A 21547-nucleotide genomic window follows, 5' to 3' on the forward strand; every position below is an offset into this window, starting at 1 on the left:
ACAGTTGACGTGTTTGTGGCAAGTAAACTTAGCGGTAATTACTGGTTACTACCAGCAACTAAAAAAATTACAAGTAAATGAATATCTGCTAGTACCAGCCACTCAAAAATTTTGCAACAAAGATACACAGCCAGTACCTTGAGCTCACCAAAAAATTGCATCTATATGTGTGGCTCTTAGTACGAGCAACTCAGAAATTTGTAAAAAAGAAAATTAAATTGGCTGTTAGTAGCAGTACCTCACGAAAATGAAAACAAAGTGACTGGTTGTGAGTACAAGCAGCTCGAAAAGATAAGAAACGAAATTCGTCGGTGCTAGCACGAGCAGCCATAATTGATTAGGGAAAAACTTGCTGCAAGGACCAAGCGCTTAACGTACTGGTTTATGTTTTCCAAGATGACGGTCTTATGAGAATTCTCGCTTATAGGCATGAAAGCAAACGGACGCCAAAAGTGTAAGCATGTACAGACAAAACCATTGCTCAAGGTTCTTGAAGACAACTCACGTGACGGCACTCGTCACTGACCCCTCGGATCGCAATATTTCGCTGTAAACGCTGCCGTACCTTGGAATACGCATTGTTTTTTTTTTTCCCTCCCCTCTTACCTTTCCTTTACCATTTTCTGCTCTCTCGCGCTCGAATATGCACGGTAAATAACCACATGCAACCTGTTTGTCCCCCCCCCTGCCTTTTTTTTCTGGTTCTCCCCTTTCTACTTCAACCGCGCTTACGGCACGTGCGTCCGTGTCGAGGTCACTGCCCACTTCGCCTTTCGAGTGCCTCCTTTTGGGAAAGTGGGTTCAAGGAACGCGGTGGAAAGAGGGAAGGCCAACAGAAAACTGCGTTTCCCTTAGACCGAATCATTGTGTTCTCGGTTCCTGCACGGGCTGGACTGCTCTTCCTGTTTCTCTGATTCCAGTGTCATTCGGGTAAGCAAACGGTGCTACGTATCAAGCAGGATGAGTGATGCCGACTTTGTTCTTTCCGCAGCGTTGAGCAAGCTCCGAGACATACGCAAATCTAAGATGTACGAGGGAATATGGCGTCGATTGCTTCTCGAGAGACTAGTTGGGAAGCTGACCGCCATGCTGGAAACCGCCTGCAAGGAAGCTGACGGGGAAGCTTTGCGAGTGCAAGTAGATGTTCGTCAACGGGGACAAAAGCGGAAGCGTGTTGGGGAGGAGGTCGAGGAAAGGGATGGGAAGCGTCGCCAGAGTTCGGCTGAGCTTCGGTGGAGGGAGGAACGTGCTCGGGAGTTTATCGCCGCACTTCCGCCCTGCAAGATTGACATGGACGCACTGGACGAGGAGCTTGGACCGGAACCTGATATCGAGTTCCTGGATGACTGAGCCAGTTCATCGAGTCTAGCGCAACGTCTTTTATATCCTCACCCCCTTGTAATGCCATATGAGCAGTTTGCGTTCTTGTGTTCAGTCCGGGCTATTTCTTTTCATTATTGCCATCATTGCCCAGTTACACCGATATAGGACACTTAACAAGCGCCGTTTTCTCGTATTTTGTTCTTTGTGGAAAGAACTCCTGCAGCTGCATGTGTTGCGCACAACTCTGCAGTGTATACACGATATTGAAATTTCAGCAGATTTCAATATTTTTGCGTGCGCATCAGTGTACCCAGAGCAAGTTTCCAATTATTTGTTACATTTAAGTGTTCCATTGAGGCATTTTATTTCATTTGCGGTGCAGTCTGCCAGATACAGTCTATTCCTTCTTTTGTCGCACGTTTTCTTATATCTAGTGTTTTCGACGTATTGTTTGTAAATATCCTCGTCTCAAGAAAGGCTTCGTTTTCAACAAAGCGTACTACACAGCCACAGTTGACGTGTTTGTGGCAAGTAAACTTAGCGGTAATTACTGGTTACTACCAGCAACTAAAAAAATTACAAGTAAATGAGTATCTGCTAGTACCAGCCACTCAAAAATTTTGCAACAAAGATACACAGCCAGTACCTTGAGCTCACCAAAAAATTGCATCTATATGTGTGGCTCTTAGTAAGAGCAACTCAGAAATTTGTAAAAAAGAAAATTAAATTGGCTGTTAGTAGCAGTACCCCACGAAAATGAAACCAAAGTGACTGGTTGTGAGTACAAGCAGCTCGAAAAGATAAGAAACGAAATTCGTCGGTGCTAGCACGAGCAGCCATAATTGATTAGGGAAAAACTTGCTGCAAGGACCAAGCGCTTAACGTACTGGTTTATGTTTTCCAAGATGACGGTCTTATGAGAATTCTCGCTTATAGGCGTGAAAGCAAACGGACGCCAAAAGTGTAAGCATGTACAGACAAAACCATTGCTCAAGGTTCTTGAAGACAACTCACGTGACGGCACTCGTCACTGACCCCTCGGATCGCAATATTTCGCTGTAAACGCTGCCGTATCTTGGAATACGCATTGTTTATTTTTTTCCCTCCCCTCTTACCTTTCCTTTACCATTTTCTGCTCTCTCGCGCTCGAATATGCACGGTAAATAACCACGTGCAACCTGTTTGTCCCCCCCCCCCCTGCCTTTTTTTTCTGGTTCTCCCCTTTCTACTTCAACCGCGCTTACGGCACGTGCGTCCGTGTCGAGGTCACTGCCCACTTCGCCTTTCGAGTGCCTCCTTTTGGGAAAGTGGGTTCAAGGAACGCGGTGGAAAGAGGGAAGGCCAACAGAAAACTGCGTTTCCCTTAGACCGAATCATTGTGTTCTCGGTTCCTGCACGGGCTGGACTGCTCTTCCTGTTTCTCTGATTCCAGTGTCATTCGGGTTGCAAACGGTGCTACGTATCAAGCAGGATGAGTGATGCCGACTTTGTTCTTTCCGCAGCGTTGAGCAAGCTCCGAGACATACGCAAATCTAAGATGTACGAGGGAATATGGCGTCGATTGCTTCTCGAGAGACTAGTTGGGAAGCTGACCGCCATGCTGGAAACCGCCTGCAAGGAAGCTGACGGGGAAGCTTTGCGAGTGCAAGTAGATGTTCGTCAACGGGGACAAAAGCGGAAGCGTGTTGGGGAGGAGGTCGAGGAAAGGGATGGGAAGCGTCGCCAGAGTTCGGCTGAGCTTCGGTGGAGGGAGGAACGTGCTCGGGAGTTTATCGCCGCACTTCCGCCCTGCAAGATTGACATGGACGCACTGGACGAGGAGCTTGGACCGGAACCTGATATCGAGTTCCTGGATGACTGAGCCAGTTCATCGAGTCTAGCGCAACGTCTTTTATATCCTCACCCCCTTGTAATGCCATATGAGCAGTTTGCGTTCTTGTGTTCAGTCCGGGCTATTTCTTTTCATTATTGCCATCATTGCCCAGTTACACCGATATAGGACACTTAACAAGCGCCGTTTTCTCGTATTTTGTTCTTTGTGGAAAGAACTCCTGCAGCTGCATGTGTTGCGCACAACTCTGCAGTGTATACACGATATTGAAATTTCAGCAGATTTCAATATTTTTGCGTGCGCATCAGTGTACCCAGAGCAAGTTTCCATTATTTTGTTACATTTAAGTGTTCCATTGAGGCATTTTATTTCATTTGCGGTGCAGTCTGCCTGATACAGTCTATTGCTTCTTTTGTCGCACGTTTTCTTATATCTAGTGTTTTCGACGTATTGTTTGTAAATATCCTCGTCTCAAGAAAGGCTTCGTTTTCAACAAAGCGTACTACACAGCCACAGTTGACGTGTTTGTGGCAAGTAAACTTAGCGGTAATTACTGGTTACTACCAGCAACTAAAAAAATTACAAGTAAATGAATATCTGCTAGTACCAGCCACTCAAAAATTTTGCAACAAAGATACACAGCCAGTACCTTGAGCTCACCAAAAAATTGCATCTATATGTGTGGCTCTTAGTACGAGCAACTCAGAAATTTGTAAAAAAGAAAATTAAATTGGCTGTTAGTAGCAGTACCTCACGAAAATGAAAACAAAGTGACTGGTTGTGAGTACAAGCAGCTCGAAAAGATAAGAAACGAAATTCGTCGGTGCTAGCACGAGCAGCCATAATTGATTAGGGAAAAACTTGCTGCAAGGACCAAGCGCTTAACGTACTGGTTTATGTTTTCCAAGATGACGGTCTTATGAGAATTCTCGCTTATAGGCATGAAAGCAAACGGACGCCAAAAGTGTAAGCATGTACAGACAAAACCATTGCTCAAGGTTCTTGAAGACAACTCACGTGACGGCACTCGTCACTGACCCCTCGGATCGCAATATTTCGCTGTAAACGCTGCCGTACCTTGGAATACGCATTGTTTATTTTTTTCCCTCCCCTCTTACCTTTCCTTTACCATTTTCTGCTCTCTCGCGCTCGAATATGCACGGTAAATAACCACATGCAACCTGTTTGTCCCCCCCCCCTGCCTTTTTTTTCTGGTTCTCCCCTTTCTACTTCAACCGCGCTTACGGCACGTGCGTCCGTGTCGAGGTCACTGCCCACTTCGCCTTTCGAGTGCCTCCTTTTGGGAAAGTGGGTTCAAGGAACGCGGTGGAAAGAGGGAAGGCCAACAGAAAACTGCGTTTCCCTTAGACCGAATCATTGTGTTCTCGGTTCCTGCACGGGCTGGACTGCTCTTCCTGTTTCTCTGATTCCAGTGTCATTCGGGTAAGCAAACGGTGCTACGTATCAAGCAGGATGAGTGATGCCGACTTTGTTCTTTCCGCAGCGTTGAGCAAGCTCCGAGACATACGCAAATCTAAGATGTACGAGGGAATATGGCGTCGATTGCTTCTCGAGAGACTAGTTGGGAAGCTGACCGCCATGCTGGAAACCGCCTGCAAGGAAGCTGACGGGGAAGCTTTGCGAGTGCAAGTAGATGTTCGTCAACGGGGACAAAAGCGGAAGCGTGTTGGGGAGGAGGTCGAGGAAAGGGATGGGAAGCGTCGCCAGAGTTCGGCTGAGCTTCGGTGGAGGGAGGAACGTGCTCGGGAGTTTATCGCCGCACTTCCGCCCTGCAAGATTGACATGGACGCACTGGACGAGGAGCTTGGACCGGAACCTGATATCGAGTTCCTGGATGACTGAGCCAGTTCATCGAGTCTAGCGCAACGTCTTTTATATCCTCACCCCCTTGTAATGCCATATGAGCAGTTTGCGTTCTTGTGTTCAGTCCGGGCTATTTCTTTTCATTATTGCCATCATTGCCCAGTTACACCGATATAGGACACTTAACAAGCGCCGTTTTCTCGTATTTTGTTCTTTGTGGAAAGAACTCCTGCAGCTGCATGTGTTGCGCACACCTCTGCAGTGTATACACGATATTGAAATTTCAGCAGATTTCAATATTTTTGCGTGCGCATCAGTGTACCCAGAGCAAGTTTCCATTAATTTGTTACATTTAAGTGTTCCATTGAGGCATTTTATTTCATTTGCGGTGCAGTCTGCCAGATACAGTCTATTCCTTCTTTTGTCGCACGTTTTCTTATATCTAGTGTTTTCGACGTATTGTTTGTAAATATCCTCGTCTCAAGAAAGGCTTCGTTTTCAACAAAGCGTACTACACAGCCACAGTTGACGTGTTTGTGGCAAGTAAACTTAGCGGTAATTACTGGTTACTACCAGCAACTAAAAAAATTACAAGTAAATGAGTATCTGCTAGTACCAGCCACTCAAAAATTTTGCAACAAAGATACACCGCCAGTACCTTGAGCTCACCAAAAAATTGCATCTATATGTGTGGCTCTTAGTAAGAGCAACTCAGAAATTTGTAAAAAAGAAAATTAAATTGGCTGTTAGTAGCAGTACCCCACGAAAATGAAACTAAAGTGACTGGTTGTGAGTACAAGCAGCTCGAAAAGATAAGAAACGAAATTCGTCGGTGCTAGCACGAGCAGCCATAATTGATTAGGGAAAAACTTGCTGCAAGGACCAAGCGCTTAACGTACTGGTTTATGTTTTCCAAGATGACGGTCTTATGAGAATTCTCGCTTATAGGCGTGAAAGCAAACGGACGCCAAAAGTGTAAGCATGTACAGACAAAACCATTGCTCAAGGTTCTTGAAGACAACTCACGTGACGGCACTCGTCACTGACCCCTCGGATCGCAATATTTCGCTGTAAACGCTGCCGTATCTTGGAATACGCATTGTTTATTTTTTTCCCTCCCCTCTTACCTTTCCTTTACCATTTTCTGCTCTCTCGCGCTCGAATATGCACGGTAAATAACCACGTGCAACCTGTTTGTCCCCCCCCCCTGCCTTTTTTTTCTGGTTCTCCCCTTTCTACTTCAACCGCGCTTACGGCACGTGCGTCCGTGTCGAGGTCACTGCCCACTTCGCCTTTCGAGTGCCTCCTTTTGGGAAAGTGGGTTCAAGGAACGCGGTGGAAAGAGGGAAGGCCAACAGAAAACTGCGTTTCCCTTAGACCGAATCATTGTGTTCTCGGTTCCTGCACGGGCTGGACTGCTCTTCCTGTTTCTCTGATTCCAGTGTCATTCGGGTTGCAAACGGTGCTACGTATCAAGCAGGATGAGTGATGCCGACTTTGTTCTTTCCGCAGCGTTGAGCAAGCTCCGAGACATACGCAAATCTAAGATGTACGAGGGAATATGGCGTCGATTGCTTCTCGAGAGACTAGTTGGGAAGCTGACCGCCATGCTGGAAACCGCCTGCAAGGAAGCTGACGGGGAAGCTTTGCGAGTGTAAGTAGATGTTCGTCAACGGGGACAAAAGCGGAAGCGTGTTGGGGAGGAGGTCGAGGAAAGGGATGGGAAGCGTCGCCAGAGTTCGGCTGAGCTTCGGTGGAGGGAGGAACGTGCTCGGGAGTTTATCGCCGCACTTCCGCCCTGCAAGATTGACATGGACGCACTGGACGAGGAGCTTGTACCGGAACCTGATATCGAGTTCCTGGATGACTGAGCCAGTTCATCGAGTCTAGCGCAACGTCTTTTATATCCTCACCCCCTTGTAATGCCATATGAGCAGTTTGCGTTCTTGTGTTCAGTCCGGGCTATTTCTTTTCATTATTGCCATCATTGCCCAGTTACACCGATATAGGACACTTAACAAGCGCCGTTTTCTCGTATTTTGTTCTTTGTGGAAAGAACTCCTGCAGCTGCATGTGTTGCGCACAACTCTGCAGTGTATACACGATATTGAAATTTCAGCAGATTTCAATATTTTTGCGTGCGCATCAGTGTACCCAGAGCAAGTTTCCATTAATTTGTTACATTTAAGTGTTCCATTGAGGCATTTTATTTCATTTGCGGTGCAGTCTGCCAGATACAGTCTATTCCTTCTTTTGTCGCACGTTTTCTTATATCTAGTGTTTTCGACGTATTGTTTGTAAATATCCTCGTCTCAAGAAAGGCTTCGTTTTCAACAAAGCGTACTACACAGCCACAGTTGACGTGTTTGTGGCAAGTAAACTTAGCGGTAATTACTGGTTACTACCAGCAACTAAAAAAATTACAAGTAAATGAGTATCTGCTAGTACCAGCCACTCAAAAATTTTGCAACAAAGATACACAGCCAGTACCTTGAGCTCACCAAAAAATTGCATCTATATGTGTGGCTCTTAGTACGAGCAACTCAGAAATTTGTAAAAAAGAAAATTAAATTGGGTGTTAGTAGCAGTAACTCACGAAAATGAAAACAAAGTGACTGGTTGTGAGTACAAGCAGCTCGAAAAGATAAGAAACGAAATTCGTCGGTGCTAGCACGAGCAGCCATAATTGATTAGGGAAAAACTTGCTGCAAGGACCAAGCGCTTAACGTACTGGTTTATGTTTTCCAAGATGACGGTCTTATGAGAATTCTCGCTTATAGGCATGAAAGCAAACGGACGCCAAAAGTGTAAGCATGTACAGACAAAACCATTGCTCAAGGTTCTTGAAGACAACTCACGTGACGGCACTCGTCACTGACCCCTCGGATCGCAATATTTCGCTGTAAACGCTGCCGTATCTTGGAATACGCATTGTTTATTTTTTTCCCTCCCCTCTTACCTTTCCTTTACCATTTTCTGCTCTCTCGCGCTCGAATATGCACGGTAAATAACCACGTGCAACCTGTTTGTCCCCCCCCCCTGCCTTTTTTTTCTGGTTCTCCCCTTTCTACTTCAACCGCGCTTACGGCACGTGCGTCCGTGTCGAGGTCACTGCCCACTTCGCCTTTCGAGTGCCTCCTTTTGGGAAAGTGGGTTCAAGGAACGCGGTGGAAAGAGGGAAGGCCAACAGAAAACTGCGTTTCCCTTAGACCGAATCATTGTGTTCTCGGTTCCTGCACGGGCTGGACTGCTCTTCCTGTTTCTCTGATTCCAGTGTCATTCGGGTAAGCAAACGGTGCTACGTATCAAGCAGGATGAGTGATGCCGACTTTGTTCTTTCCGCAGCGTTGAGCAAGCTCCGAGACATACGCAAATCTAAGAGGCACGAGGGAATATGGCGTCGATTGCTTCTCGAGAGACTAGTTGAGAAGCTGACCGCCATGCTGGAAACCGCCTGCAAGGAAGCTGACGGGGAAGCTTTGCGAGTGCAAGTAGATGTTCGTCAACGGGGACAAAAGCGGAAGCGTGTTGGGGAGGAGGTCGAGGAAAGGGATGGGAAGCGTCGCCAGAGTTCGGCTGAGCTTCGGTGGAGGGAGGAACGTGCTCGGGAGTTTATCGCCGCACTTCCGCCCTGCAAGATTGACATGGACGCACTGGACGAGGAGCTTGGACCGGAACCTGATATCGAGTTCCTGGATGACTGAGCCAGTTCATCGAGTCTAGCGCAACGTCTTTTATATCCTCAGCCCCTTGTAATGCCATATGAGCAGTTTGCGTTCTTGTGTTCAGTCCGGGCTATTTCTTTTCATTATTGCCATCATTGCCCAGTTACACCGATATAGGACACTTAACAAGCGCCGTTTTCTCGTATTCTGTTCTTTGTGGAAAGAACTCCTGCAGCTGCATGTGTTGCGCACAACTCTGCAGTGTATACACGATATTGAAATTTCAGCAGATTTCAATATTTTTGCGTGCGCATCAGTGTACCCAGAGCAAGTTTCCATTAATTTGTTACATTTAAGTGTTCCATTGAGGCATTTTATTTCATTTGCGGTGCAGTCTGCCAGATACAGTCTATTCCTTCTTTTGTCGCACGTTTTCTTATATCTAGTGTTTTCGACGTATTGTTTGTAAATATCCTCGTCTCAAGAAAGGCTTCGTTTTCAACAAAGCGTACTACACAGCCACAGTTGACGTGTTTGTGGCAAGTAAACTTAGCGGTAATTACTGGTTACTACCAGCAACTAAAAAAATTTCAAGTATATGAGTATCTGCTAGTACCAGCCACTCAAAAATTTTGCAACAAAGATACACAGCCAGTACCTTGAGCTCACCAAAAAATTGCATCTATATGTGTGGCTCTTAGTACGAGCAACTCAGAAATTTGTAAAAAAGAAAATTAAATTGGCTGTTAGTAGCAGTACCTCACGAAAATGAAAACAAAGTGACTGGTTTTGAGTACAAGCAGCTCGAAAAGATAAGAAACGAAATTCGTCGGTGCTAGCACGAGCAGCCATAATTGATTAGGGAAAAACTTGCTGCAAGGACCAAGCGCTTAACGTACTGGTTTATGTTTTCCAAGATGACGGTCTTATGAGAATTCTCGCTTATAGGCATGAAAGCAAACGGACGCCAAAAGTGTAAGCATGTACAGACAAAACCATTGCTCAAGGTTCTTGAAGACAACTCACGTGACGGCACTCGTCACTGACCCCTCGGATCGCAATATTTCGCTGTAAACGCTGCCGTATCTTGGAATACGCATTGTTTATTTTTTTCCCTCCCCTCTTACCTTTCCTTTACCATTTTCTGCTCTCTCGCGCTCGAATATGCACGGTAAATAACCACGTGCAACCTGTTTGTCCCCCCCCCTGCCTTTTTTTTCTGGTTCTCCCCTTTCTACTTCAACCGCGCTTACGGCACGTGCGTCCGTGTCGAGGTCACTGCCCACTTCGCCTTTCGAGTGCCTCCTTTTGGGAAAGTGGGTTCAAGGAACGCGGTGGAAAGAGGGAAGGCCAACAGAAAACTGCGTTTCCCTTAGACCGAATCATTGTGTTCTCGGTTCCTGCACGGGCTGGACTGCTCTTCCTGTTTCTCTGATTCCAGTGTCATTCGGGTAAGCAAACGGTGCTACGTATCAAGCAGGATGAGTGATGCCGACTTTGTTCTTTCCGCAGCGTTGAGCAAGCTCCGAGACATACGCAAATCTAAGAGGCACGAGGGAATATGGCGTCGATTGCTTCTCGAGAGACTAGTTGGGAAGCTGACCGCCATGCTGGAAACCGCCTGCAAGGAAGCTGACGGGGAAGCTTTGCGAGTGCAAGTAGATGTTCGTCAACGGGGACAAAAGCGGAAGCGTGTTGGGGAGGAGGTCGAGGAAAGGGATGGGAAGCGTCGCCAGAGTTCGGCTGAGCTTCGGTGGAGGGAGGAACGTGCTCGGGAGTTTATCGCCGCACTTCCGCCCTGCAAGATTGACATGGACGCACTGGACGAGGAGCTTGGACCGGAACCTGATATCGAGTTCCTGGATGACTGAGCCAGTTCATCGAGTCTAGCGCAACGTCTTTTATATCCTGACCCCCTTGTAATGCCATATGAGCAGTTTGCGTTCTTGTGTTCAGTCCGGGCTATTTCTTTTCATTATTGCCATCATTGCCCAGTTACACCGATATAGGACACTTAACAAGCGCCGTTTTCTCGTATTTTGTTCTTTGTGGAAAGAACTCCTGCAGCTGCATGTGTTGCGCACAACTCTGCAGTGTATACACGATATTGAAATTTCAGCAGATTTCAATATTTTTGCGTGCGCATCAGTGTACCCAGAGCAAGTTTCCATTAATTTGTTACATTTAAGTGTTCCATTGAGGCATTTTATTTCATTTGCGGTGCAGTCTGCCAGATACAGTCTATTCCTTCTTTTGTCGCACGTTTTCTTATATCTAGTGTTTTCGACGTATTGTTTGTAAATATCCTCGTCTCAAGAAAGGCTTCGTTTTCAACAAAGCGTACTACACAGCCACAGTTGACGTGTTTGTGGCAAGTAAACTTAGCGGTAATTACTGGTTACTACCAGCAACTAAAAAAATTACAAGTAAATGAGTATCTGCTAGTACCAGCCACTCAAAAATTTTGCAACAAAGATACACAGCCAGTACCTTGAGCTCACCAAAAAATTGCATCTATATGTGTGGCTCTTAGTACGAGCAACTCAGAAATTTGTAAAAAAGAAAATTAAATTGGCTGTTAGTAGCAGTACCTCACGAAAATGAAAACAAAGTGACTGGTTGTGAGTACAAGCAGCTCGAAAAGATAAGAAACGAAATTCGTCGGTGCTAGCACGAGCAGCCATAATTGATTGGGGAAAAACTTGCTGCAAGGACCAAGCGCTTAACGTACTGGTTTATGTTTTCCAAGATGACGGTCTTATGAGAATTGTCGCTTATAGGCGTGAAAGCAAACGGACGCCAAAAGTGTAAGCATGTACAGACAAAACCATTGCTCAAGGTTCTTGAAGACAACTCACGTGACGGCACTCGTCACTGACCCCTCGGATCGCAATATTTCGCTGTAAACGCTGCCGTACCTTGGAATACGCATTGTTTATTTTTTTCCCTCCCCTCTTACCTTTCCTTTACCATTTTCTGCTCTCTCGCGCTCGATTATGCACGGTAAATAACCACGTGCAACCTGTTTGTCCCCCCCCCCCTGCCTTTTTTTTCTGGTTCTCCCCTTTCTACTTCAACCGCGCTTACGGCACGTGCGTCCGTGTCGAGGTCACTGCCCACTTCGCCTTTCCAGTGCCTCCTTTTGGGAAAGTGGGTTCAAGGAACGCGGTGGAAAGAGGGAAGGCCAACAGAAAACTGCGTTTCCCTTAGACCGAATCATTGTGTTCTCGGTTCCTGCACGGGCTGGACTGCTCTTCCTGTTTCTCTGATTCCAGTGTCATGCGGGTAAGCAAACGGTGCTACGTATCAAGCAGGATGAGTGATGCCGACTTTGTTCTTTCCGCAGCGTTGAGCAAGCTCCGAGACATACGCAAATCTAAGAGGCACGAGGGAATATGGCGTCGATTGCTTCTCGAGAGACTAGATGGGAAGCTGACCGCCATGCTGGAAACCGCCTGCAAGGAAGCTGACGGGGAAGCTTTGCGAGTGCAAGTAGATGTTCGTCAACAGGGACAAAAGCGGAAGCGTGTTGGGGAGGAGGTCGAGGAAAGGGATGGGAAGCGTCGCCAGAGTTCGGCTGAGCTTCGGTGGAGGGAGGAACGTGCTCGGGAGTTTATCGCCGCACTTCCGCCCTGCAAGATTGACATGGACGCACTGGACGAGGAGCTTGGACCGGAACCTGATATCGAGTTCCTGGATGACTGAGCCAGTTCATCGAGTCTAGCGCAACGTCTTTTATATCCTCACCCCCTTGTAATGCCATATGAGCAGTTTGCGTTCTTGTGTTCAGTTCGGGCTATTTCTTTTCATTATTGCCATCATTGCCCAGTTACACCGATATAGGACACTTAACAAGCGCCGTTTTCTCGTATTTTGTTCTTTGTGGAAAGAACTCCTGCAGCTGCATGTGTTGCGCACAACTCTGCAGTGTATACACGATATTGAAATTTCAGCAGATTTCAATATTTTTGCGTGCGCATCAGTGTACCCAGAGCAAGTTTCCATTAATTTGTTACATTTAAGTGTTCCATTGAGGCATTTTATTTCATTTGCGGTGCAGTCTGCCAGATACAGTCTATTCCTTCTTTTGTCGCACGTTTTCTTATATCTAGTGTTTTCGACGTATTGTTTGTAAATATCCTCGTCTCAAGAAAGGCTTCGTTTTCAACAAAGCGTACTACACAGCCACAGTTGACGTGTTTGTTGCAAGTAAACTTAGCGGTAATTACTGGTTACTACCAGCAACTAAAAAAATTACAAGTAAATGAGTATCTGCTAGTACCAGCCACTCAAAAATTTTGCAACAAAGATACACAGCCAGTACCTTGAGCTCACCAAAAAATTGCATCTATATGTGTGGCTCTTAGTACGAGCAACTCAGAAATTTGTAAAAAAGAAAATTAAATTGGCTGTTAGTAGCAGTACCTCACGAAAATGAAAACAAAGTGACTGGTTGTGAGTACAAGCAGCTCGAAAAGATAAGAAACGAAATTCGTCGGTGCTAGCACGAGCAGCCATAATTGATTAGGGAAAAACTTGCTGCAAGGACCAAGCGCTTAACGTACTGGTTTATGTTTTCCAAGATGACGGTCTTATGAGAATTCTCGCTTATAGGCGTGAAAGCAAACGGACGCCAAAAGTGTAAGCATGTACAGACAAAACCATTGCTCAAGGTTCTTGAAGACAACTCACGTGACGGCACTCGTCACTGACCCCTCGGATCGCAATATTTCGCTGTAAACGCTGCCGTACCTTGGAATACGCATTGTTTATTTTTTTCCCTCCCCTCTTACCTTTCCTTTACCATTTTCTGCTCTCTCGCGCTCGAATATGCACGGTAAATAACCACGTGCAACCTGTTTGTCCCCCCCGACCCTTGCCTTTTTTTTCTGGTTCTCCCCTTTCTACTTCAACGCGCTTACGGCACGTGCGTCCGTGTCGAGGTCACTGCCCACTTCGCCTTTCGAGTGCCTCCTTTTGGGAAAGTGGGTTCAAGGAACGCGGTGGAAAGAGGGAAGGCCAACAGAAAACTGCGTTTCCCTTAGACCGAATCATTGTGTTCTCGGTTCCTGCACGGGCTGGACTGCTCTTCCTGTTTCTCTGATTCCAGTGTCATTCGGGTAAGCAAACGGTGCTACGTATCAAGCAGGATGAGTGATGCCGACTTTGTTCTTTCCGCAGCGTTGAGCAAGCTCCGAGACATACGCAAATCTAAGAGGCACGAGGGAATATGGCGTCGATTGCTTCTCGAGAGACTAGTTGGGAAGCTGACCGCCATGCTGGAAACCGCCTGCAAGGAAGCTAACGGGGAAGCTTTGCGAGTGCAAGTAGATGTTCGTCAACGGGCACAAAAGCGGAAGCGTGTTGGGGAGGAGGTCGAGGAAAGGGATGGGAAGCGTCGCCAGAGTTCGGCTGAGCTTCGGTGGAGGGAGGAACGTGCTCGGGAGTTTATCGCCGCACTTCCGCCCTGCAAGATTGACATGGACGCACTGGACGAGGAGCTTGGACCGGAACCTGATATCGAGTTCCTGGATGACTGAGCCAGTTCATCGAGTCTAGCGCAACGTCTTTTATATCCTCAGCCCCTTGTAATGCCATATGAGCAGTTTGCGTTCTTGTGTTCAGTCCGGGCTATTTCTTTTCATTATTGCCATCATTGCCCAGTTACACCGATATAGGACACTTAACAAGCGCCGTTTTCTCGTATTTTGTTCTTTGTGGAAAGAACTCCTGCAGCTGCATGTGTTGCGCACAACTCTGCAGTGTATACACGATATTGAAATTTCAGCAGATTTCAATATTTTTGCGTGCGCATCAGTGTACCCAGAGCAAGTTTCCATTAATTTTTTACATTTAAGTGTTCCATTGAGGCATTTTATTTCATTTGCGGTGCAGTCTGCCAGATACAGTCTATTCCTTCTTTTGTCGCACGTTTTCTTATATCTAGTGTTTTCGACGTATTGTTTGTAAATATCCTCGTCTCATGAAAGGCTTCGTTTTCAACAAAGCGTACTACACAGCCACAGTTGACGTGTTTGTGGCAAGTAAACTTAGCGGTAATTACTGGTTACTACCAGCAACTAAAAAAATTACAAGTAAATGAGTATCTGCTAGTACCAGCCACTCAAAAATTTTGCAACAAAGATACACAGCCAGTACCTTGAGCTCACCAAAAAATTGCATCTATATGTGTGGCTCTTAGTACGAGCAACTCAGAAATTTGTAAAAAAGAAAATTAAATTGGGTGTTAGTAGCAGTACCTCACGAAAATGAAAACAAAGTGACTGGTTGTGAGTACAAGCAGCTCGAAAAGATAAGAAACGAAATTCGTCGGTGCTAGCACGAGCAGCCATAATTGATTAGGGAAAAACTTGCTGCAAGGACCAAGCGCTTAACGTACTGGTTTATGTTTTCCAAGATGACGGTCTTATGAGAATTCTCGCTTATAGGCATGAAAGCAAACGGACGCCAAAAGTGTAAGCATGTACAGACAAAACCATTGCTCAAGGTTCTTGAAGACAACTCACGTGACGGCACTCGTCACTGACCCCTCGGATCGCAATATTTCGCTGTAAACGCTGCCGTATCTTGGAATACGCATTGTTTATTTTTTTCCCTCCCCTCTTACCTTTCCTTTACCATTTTCTGCTCTCTCGCGCTCGAATATGCACGGTAAATAACCACGTGCAACCTGTTTGTCCCCCCCCCCTGCCTTTTTTTTCTGGTTCTCCCCTTTCTACTTCAACCGCGCTTACGGCACGTGCGTCCGTGTCGAGGTCACTGCCCACTTCGCCTTTCGAGTGCCTCCTTTTGGGAAAGTGGGTTCAAGGAACGCGGTGGAAAGAGGGAAGGCCAACAGAAAACTGCGTTTCCCTTAGACCGAATCATTGTGTTCTCGGTTCCTGCACGGGCTGGACTGCTCTTCCTGTTTCTCTGATTCCAGTGTCATTCGGGTAAGCAAACGGTGCTACGTATCAAGCAGGATGAGTGATGCCGACTTTGTTCTTTCCGCAGCGTTGAGCAAGCTCCGAGACATACGCAAATCTAAGAGGCACGAGGGAATATGGCGTCGATTGCTTCTCGAGAGACTAGTTGGGAAGCTGACCGCCATGCTGGAAACCGCCTGCAAGGAAGCTGACTTGGAAGCTTTGCGAGTGCAAGTAGATGTTCGTCAACGGGGACAAAAGCGGAAGCGTGTTGGGGAGGAGGTCGAGGAAAGGGATGGGAAGCGTCGCCAGAGTTCGGCTGAGCTTCGGTGGAGGGAGGAACGTGCTCGGGAGTTTATCGCCGCACTTCCGCCCTGCAAGATTGACATGGACGCACTGGACGAGGAGCTTGTACCGGAACCCGATATCGAGTTCCTGGATGACTGAGCCAGTTCATCGAGTCTAGCGCAAGGTCTTTTATATCCTCAGCCCCTTGTAATGCCATATGAGCAGTTTGCGTTCTTGTGTTCAGTCCGGGCTATTTCTTTTCATTATTGCCATCATTGCCCAGTTACACCGATATAGGACACTTAACAAGCGCCGTTTTCTCGTATTTTGTTCTTTGTGGAAAGAACTCCTGCAGCTGCATGTGTTGCGCACAACTCTGCAGTGTATACACGATATTGAAATTTCAGCAGATTTCAATATTTTTGCGTGCGCATCAGTGTACCCAGAGCAAGTTTCCATTAATTTGTTACATTTAAGTGTTCCATTGAGGCATTTTATTTCATTTGCGGTGCAGTCTGCCAGATACAGTCTATTCCTTCTTTTGTCGCACGTTTTCTTATATCTAGTGTTTTCGACGTATTGTTTGTAAATATCCTCGTCTCAAGAAAGGCTTCGTTTTCAACAAAGCGTACTACACAGCCACAGTTGACGTGTTTGTGGCAAGTAAACTTAGCGGTAATTACTGGTTACTACCAGCAACTAAAAAAATTACAAGTAAATGAGTATCTGCTAGTACCAGCCACTCAAAAATTTTGCAACAAAGATACACAGCCAGTACCTTGAGCTCACCAAAAAATTGCATCTATATGTGTGGCTCTTAGTACGAGCAACTCAGAAATTTGTAAAAAAGAAAATTAAATTGGCTGTTAGTAGCAGTACCTCACGAAAATGAAAACAAAGTGACTGGTTGTGAGTACAAGCAGCTCGAAAAGATAAGAAACGAAATTCGTCGGTGCTAGCACGAGCAGCCATAATTGATTAGGGAAAAACTTGCTGCAAGGACCAAGCGCTTAACGTACTGGTTTATGTTTTCCAAGATGACGGTCTTATGAGAATTCTCGCTTATAGGCATGAAAGCAAACGGACGCCAAAAGTGTAAGCATGTACAGACAAAACCATTGCTCAAGGTTCTTGAAGACAACTCACGTGACGGCACTCGTCACTGACCCCTCGGATCGCAATATTTCGCTGTAAACGCTGCCGTATCTTGGAATACGCATTGTTTATTTTTTTCCGTCCCCTCTTACCTTTCCTTTACCATTTTCTGCTCTCTCGCGCTCGAATATGCACGGTAAATAACCACGTGCAACCTGTTTGTCCCCCCCCTGCCTTTTTTTTTCTGGTTCTCCCCTTTCTACTTCAACCGCGCTTACGGCACGTGCGTCCGTGTCGAGGTCACTGCCCACTTCGCCTTTCGAGTGCCTCCTTTTGGGAAAGTGGGTTCAAGGAACGCGGTGGAAAGAGGGAAGGCCAACAGAAAACTGCGTTTCCCTTAGACCGAATCATTGTGTTCTCGGTTCCTGCACGGGCTGGACTGCTCTTCCTGTTTCTCTGATTCCAGTGTCATTCGGGTAAGCAAACGGTGCTACGTATCAAGCAGGATGAGTGATGCCGACTTTGTTCTTTCCGCAGCGTTGAGCAAGCTCCGAGACATACGCAAATCTAAGAGGCACGAGGGAATATGGCGTCGATTGCTTCTCGAGAGACTAGTTGGGAAGCTGACCGCCATGCTGGAAACCGCCTGCAAGGAAGCTGACGGGGAAGCTTTGCGAGTGCAAGTAGATGTTCGTCAACGGGCACAAAAGCGGAAGCGTGTTGGGGAGGAGGTCGAGGAAAGGGATGGGAAGCGTCGCCAGAGTTCGGCTGAGCTTCGGTGGAGGGAGGAACGTGCTCGGGAGTTTATCGCCGCACTTCCGCCCTGCAAGATTGACATGGACGCACTGGACGAGGAGCTTGGACCGGAACCTGATATCGAGTTCCTGGATGACTGAGCCAGTTCATCGAGTCTAGCGCAACGTCTTTTATATCCTCAGCCCCTTGTAATGCCATATGAGCAGTTTGCGTTCTTGTGTTCAGTCCGGGCTATTTCTTTTCATTATTGCCATCATTGCCCAGTTACACCGATATAGGACACTTAACAAGCGCCGTTTTCTCGTATTTTGTTCTTTGTGGAAAGAACTCCTGCAGCTGCATGTGTTGCGCACAACTCTGCAGTGTATACACGATATTGAAATTTCAGCAGATTTCAATATTTTTGCGTGCGCATCAGTGTACCCAGAGCAAGTTTCCATTAATTTGTTACATTTAAGTGTTCCATTGAGGCATTTTATTTCATTTGCGGTGCAGTCTGCCAGATACAGTCTATTCCTTCTTTTGTCGCACGTTTTCTTATATCTAGTGTTTTCGACGTATTGTTTGTAAATATCCTCGTCTCAAGAAAGGCTTCGTTTTCAACAAAGCGTACTACACAGCCACAGTTGACGTGTTTGTGGCAAGTAAACTTAGCGGTAATTACTGGTTACTACCAGCAACTAAAAAAATTACAAGTAAATGAGTATCTGCTAGTACCAGCCACTCAAAAATTTTGCAACAAAGATACACAGCCAGTACCTTGAGCTCACCAAAAAATTGCATCTATATGTGTGGCTCTTAGTACGAGCAACTCAGAAATTTGTAAAATGAAAATTAAATTGGCTGTTAGTAGCAGTACCTCACGAAAATGAAAACAAAGTGACTGGTTGTGAGTACAAGCAGCTCGAAAAGATAAGAAACGAAATTCGTCGGTGCTAGCACGAGCAGCCATAATTGATTAGGGAAAAACTTGCTGCAAGGACCAAGCGCTTAACGTACTGGTTTATGTTTTCCAAGATGACGGTCTTATGAGAATTCTCGCTTATAGGCATGAAAGCAAACGGACGCCAAAAGTGTAAGCATGTACAGACAAAACCATTGCTCAAGGTTCTTGAAGACAACTCACGTGACGGCACTCGTCACTGACCCCTCGGATCGCAATATTTCGCTGTAAACGCTGCCGTATCTTGGAATACGCATTGTTTATTTTTTTCCCTCCCCTCTTACCTTTCCTTTACCATTTTCTGCTCTCTCGCGCTCGAATATGCATGGTAAATAACCACGTGCAACCTGTTTGTCCCCCCCCCCTGCCTTTTTTTTTCTGGTTCTTCCCTTTCTACTTCAACCGCGCTTACGGCACGTGCGTCCGTGTCGAGGTCACTGCCCACTTCGCCTTTCGAGTGCCTCCTTTTGGGAAAGTGGGTTCAAGGAACGCGGTGGAAAGAGGGAAGGCCAACAGAAAACTGCGTTTCCCTTAGACCGAATCATTGTGTTCTCGGTTCCTGCACGGGCTGGACTGCTCTTCCTGTTTCTCTGATTCCAGTGTCATTCGGGTAAGCAAACGGTGCTACGTATCAAGCAGGATGAGTGATGCCGACTTTGTTCTTTCCGCAGCGTTGAGCAAGCTCCGAGACATACGCAAATCTAAGAGGCACGAGGGAATATGGCGTCGATTGCTTCTCGAGAGACTAGTTGGGAAGCTGACCGCCATGCTGGAAACCGCCTGCAAGGAAGCTGACGGGGAAGCTTTGCGAGTGCATGTAGATGTTCGTCAACGGGGACAAAAGCGGAAGCGTGTTGGGGAGGAGGTCGAGGAAAGGGATGGGAAGCGTCGCCAGAGTTCGGCTGAGCTTCGGTGGAGGGAGGAACGTGCTCGGGAGTTTATCGCCGCACTTCCGCCCTGCAAGATTGACATGGACGCACTGGACGAGGAGCTTGGACCGGAACCTGATATCGAGTTCCTGGATGACTGAGCCAGTTCATCGAGTCTAGCGCAACGTCTTTTATATCCTCAGCCCCTTGTAATGCCATATGAGCAGTTTGCGTTCTTGTGTTCAGTCCGGGCTATTTCTTTTCATTATTGCCATCATTGCCCAGTTACACCGATATAGGACACTTAACAAGCGCCGTTTTCTCGTATTTTGTTCTTTGTGGAAAGAACTCCTGCAGCTGCATGTGTTGCGCACAACTCTGCAGTGTATACACGATATTGAAATTTCAGCAGATTTCAATATTTTTGCGTGCGCATCAGTGTACCCAGAGCAAGTTTCCATTAATTTGTTACATTTAAGTGTTCCATTGAGGCATTTTATTTCATTTGCGGTGCAGTCTGCCAGATACAGTCTATTCCTTCTTTTGTCGCACGTTTTCTTATATCTAGTGTTTTCGACGTATTGTTTGTAAATATCCTCGTCTCAAGAAAGGCTTCGTTTTCATCAAAGCGTACTACACAGCCACAGTTGACGTGTTTGTGGCAAGTAAACTTAGCGGTAATTACTGGTTACTACCAGCAACTAAAAAAATTACAAGTAAATGAGTATCTGCTAGTACCAGCCACTCAAAAATTTTGCAACAAAGATACACAGCCAGTACCTTGAGCTCACCAAAAAATTGCATCTATATGTGTGGCTCTTAGTACGAGCAACTCAGAAATTTGTAAAATGAAAATTAAATTGGCTGTTAGTAGCAGTACCTCACGAAAATGAAAACAAAGTGACTGGTTGTGAGTACAAGCAGCTCGAAAAGATAAGAAACGAAATTCGTCGGTGCTAGCACGAGCAGCCATAATTGATTAGGGAAAAACTTGCTGCAAGGACCAAGCGCTTAACGTACTGGTTTATGTTTTCCAAGATGACGGTCTTATGAGAATTCTCGCTTATAGGCATGAAAGCAAACGGACGCCAAAAGTGTAAGCATGTACAGACAAAACCATTGCTCAAGGTTCTTGAAGACAACTCACGTGACGGCACTCGTCACTGACCCCTCGGATCGCAATATTTCGCTGTAAACGCTGCCGTATCTTGGAATACGCATTGTTTATTTTTTTCCCTCCCCTCTTACCTTTCCTTTACCATTTTCTGCTCTCTCGCGCTCGAATATGCATGGTAAATAACCACGTGCAACCTGTTTGTCCCCCCCCCCTGCCTTTTTTTTTCTGGTTCTTCCCTTTCTACTTCAACCGCGCTTACGGCACGTGCGTCCGTGTCGAGGTCACTGCCCACTTCGCCTTTCGAGTGCCTCCTTTTGGGAATGTGGGTTCAAGGAACGCGGTGGAAAGAGGGAAGGCCAACAGAAAACTGCGTTTCCCTTAGACCGAATCATTGTGTTCTCGGTTCCTGCACGGGCTGTACTGCTCTTCCTGTTTCTCTGATTCCAGTGTCATTCGGGTAAGCAAACGGTGCTACGTATCAAGCAGGATGAGTGATGCCGACTTTGTTCTTTCCGCAGCGTTGAGCAAGCTCCGAGACATACGCAAATCTAAGAGGCACGAGGGAATATGGCGTCGATTGCTTCTCGAGAGACTAGTTGGGAAGCTGACCGCCATGCTGGAAACCGCCTGCAAGGAAGCTGACGGGGAAGCTTTGCGAGTGCATGTAGATGTTCGTCAACGGGGACAAAAGCGGAAGCGTGTTGGGGAGGAGGTCGAGGAAAGGGATGGGAAGCGTCGCCAGAGTTCGGCTGAGCTTCGGTGGAGGGAGGAACGTGCTCGGGAGTTTATCGCCGCACTTCCGCCCTGCAAGATTGACATGGACGCACTGGACGAGGAGCTTGGACCGGAACCTGATATCGAGTTCCTGGATGACTGAGCCAGTTCATCGAGTCTAGCGCAACGTCTTTTA

Source organism: Dermacentor albipictus, chromosome 6 (genome assembly GCF_038994185.2).
Source record: "Dermacentor albipictus isolate Rhodes 1998 colony chromosome 6, USDA_Dalb.pri_finalv2, whole genome shotgun sequence".
NCBI lineage: Eukaryota > Metazoa > Arthropoda > Arachnida > Ixodida > Ixodidae > Dermacentor > Dermacentor albipictus.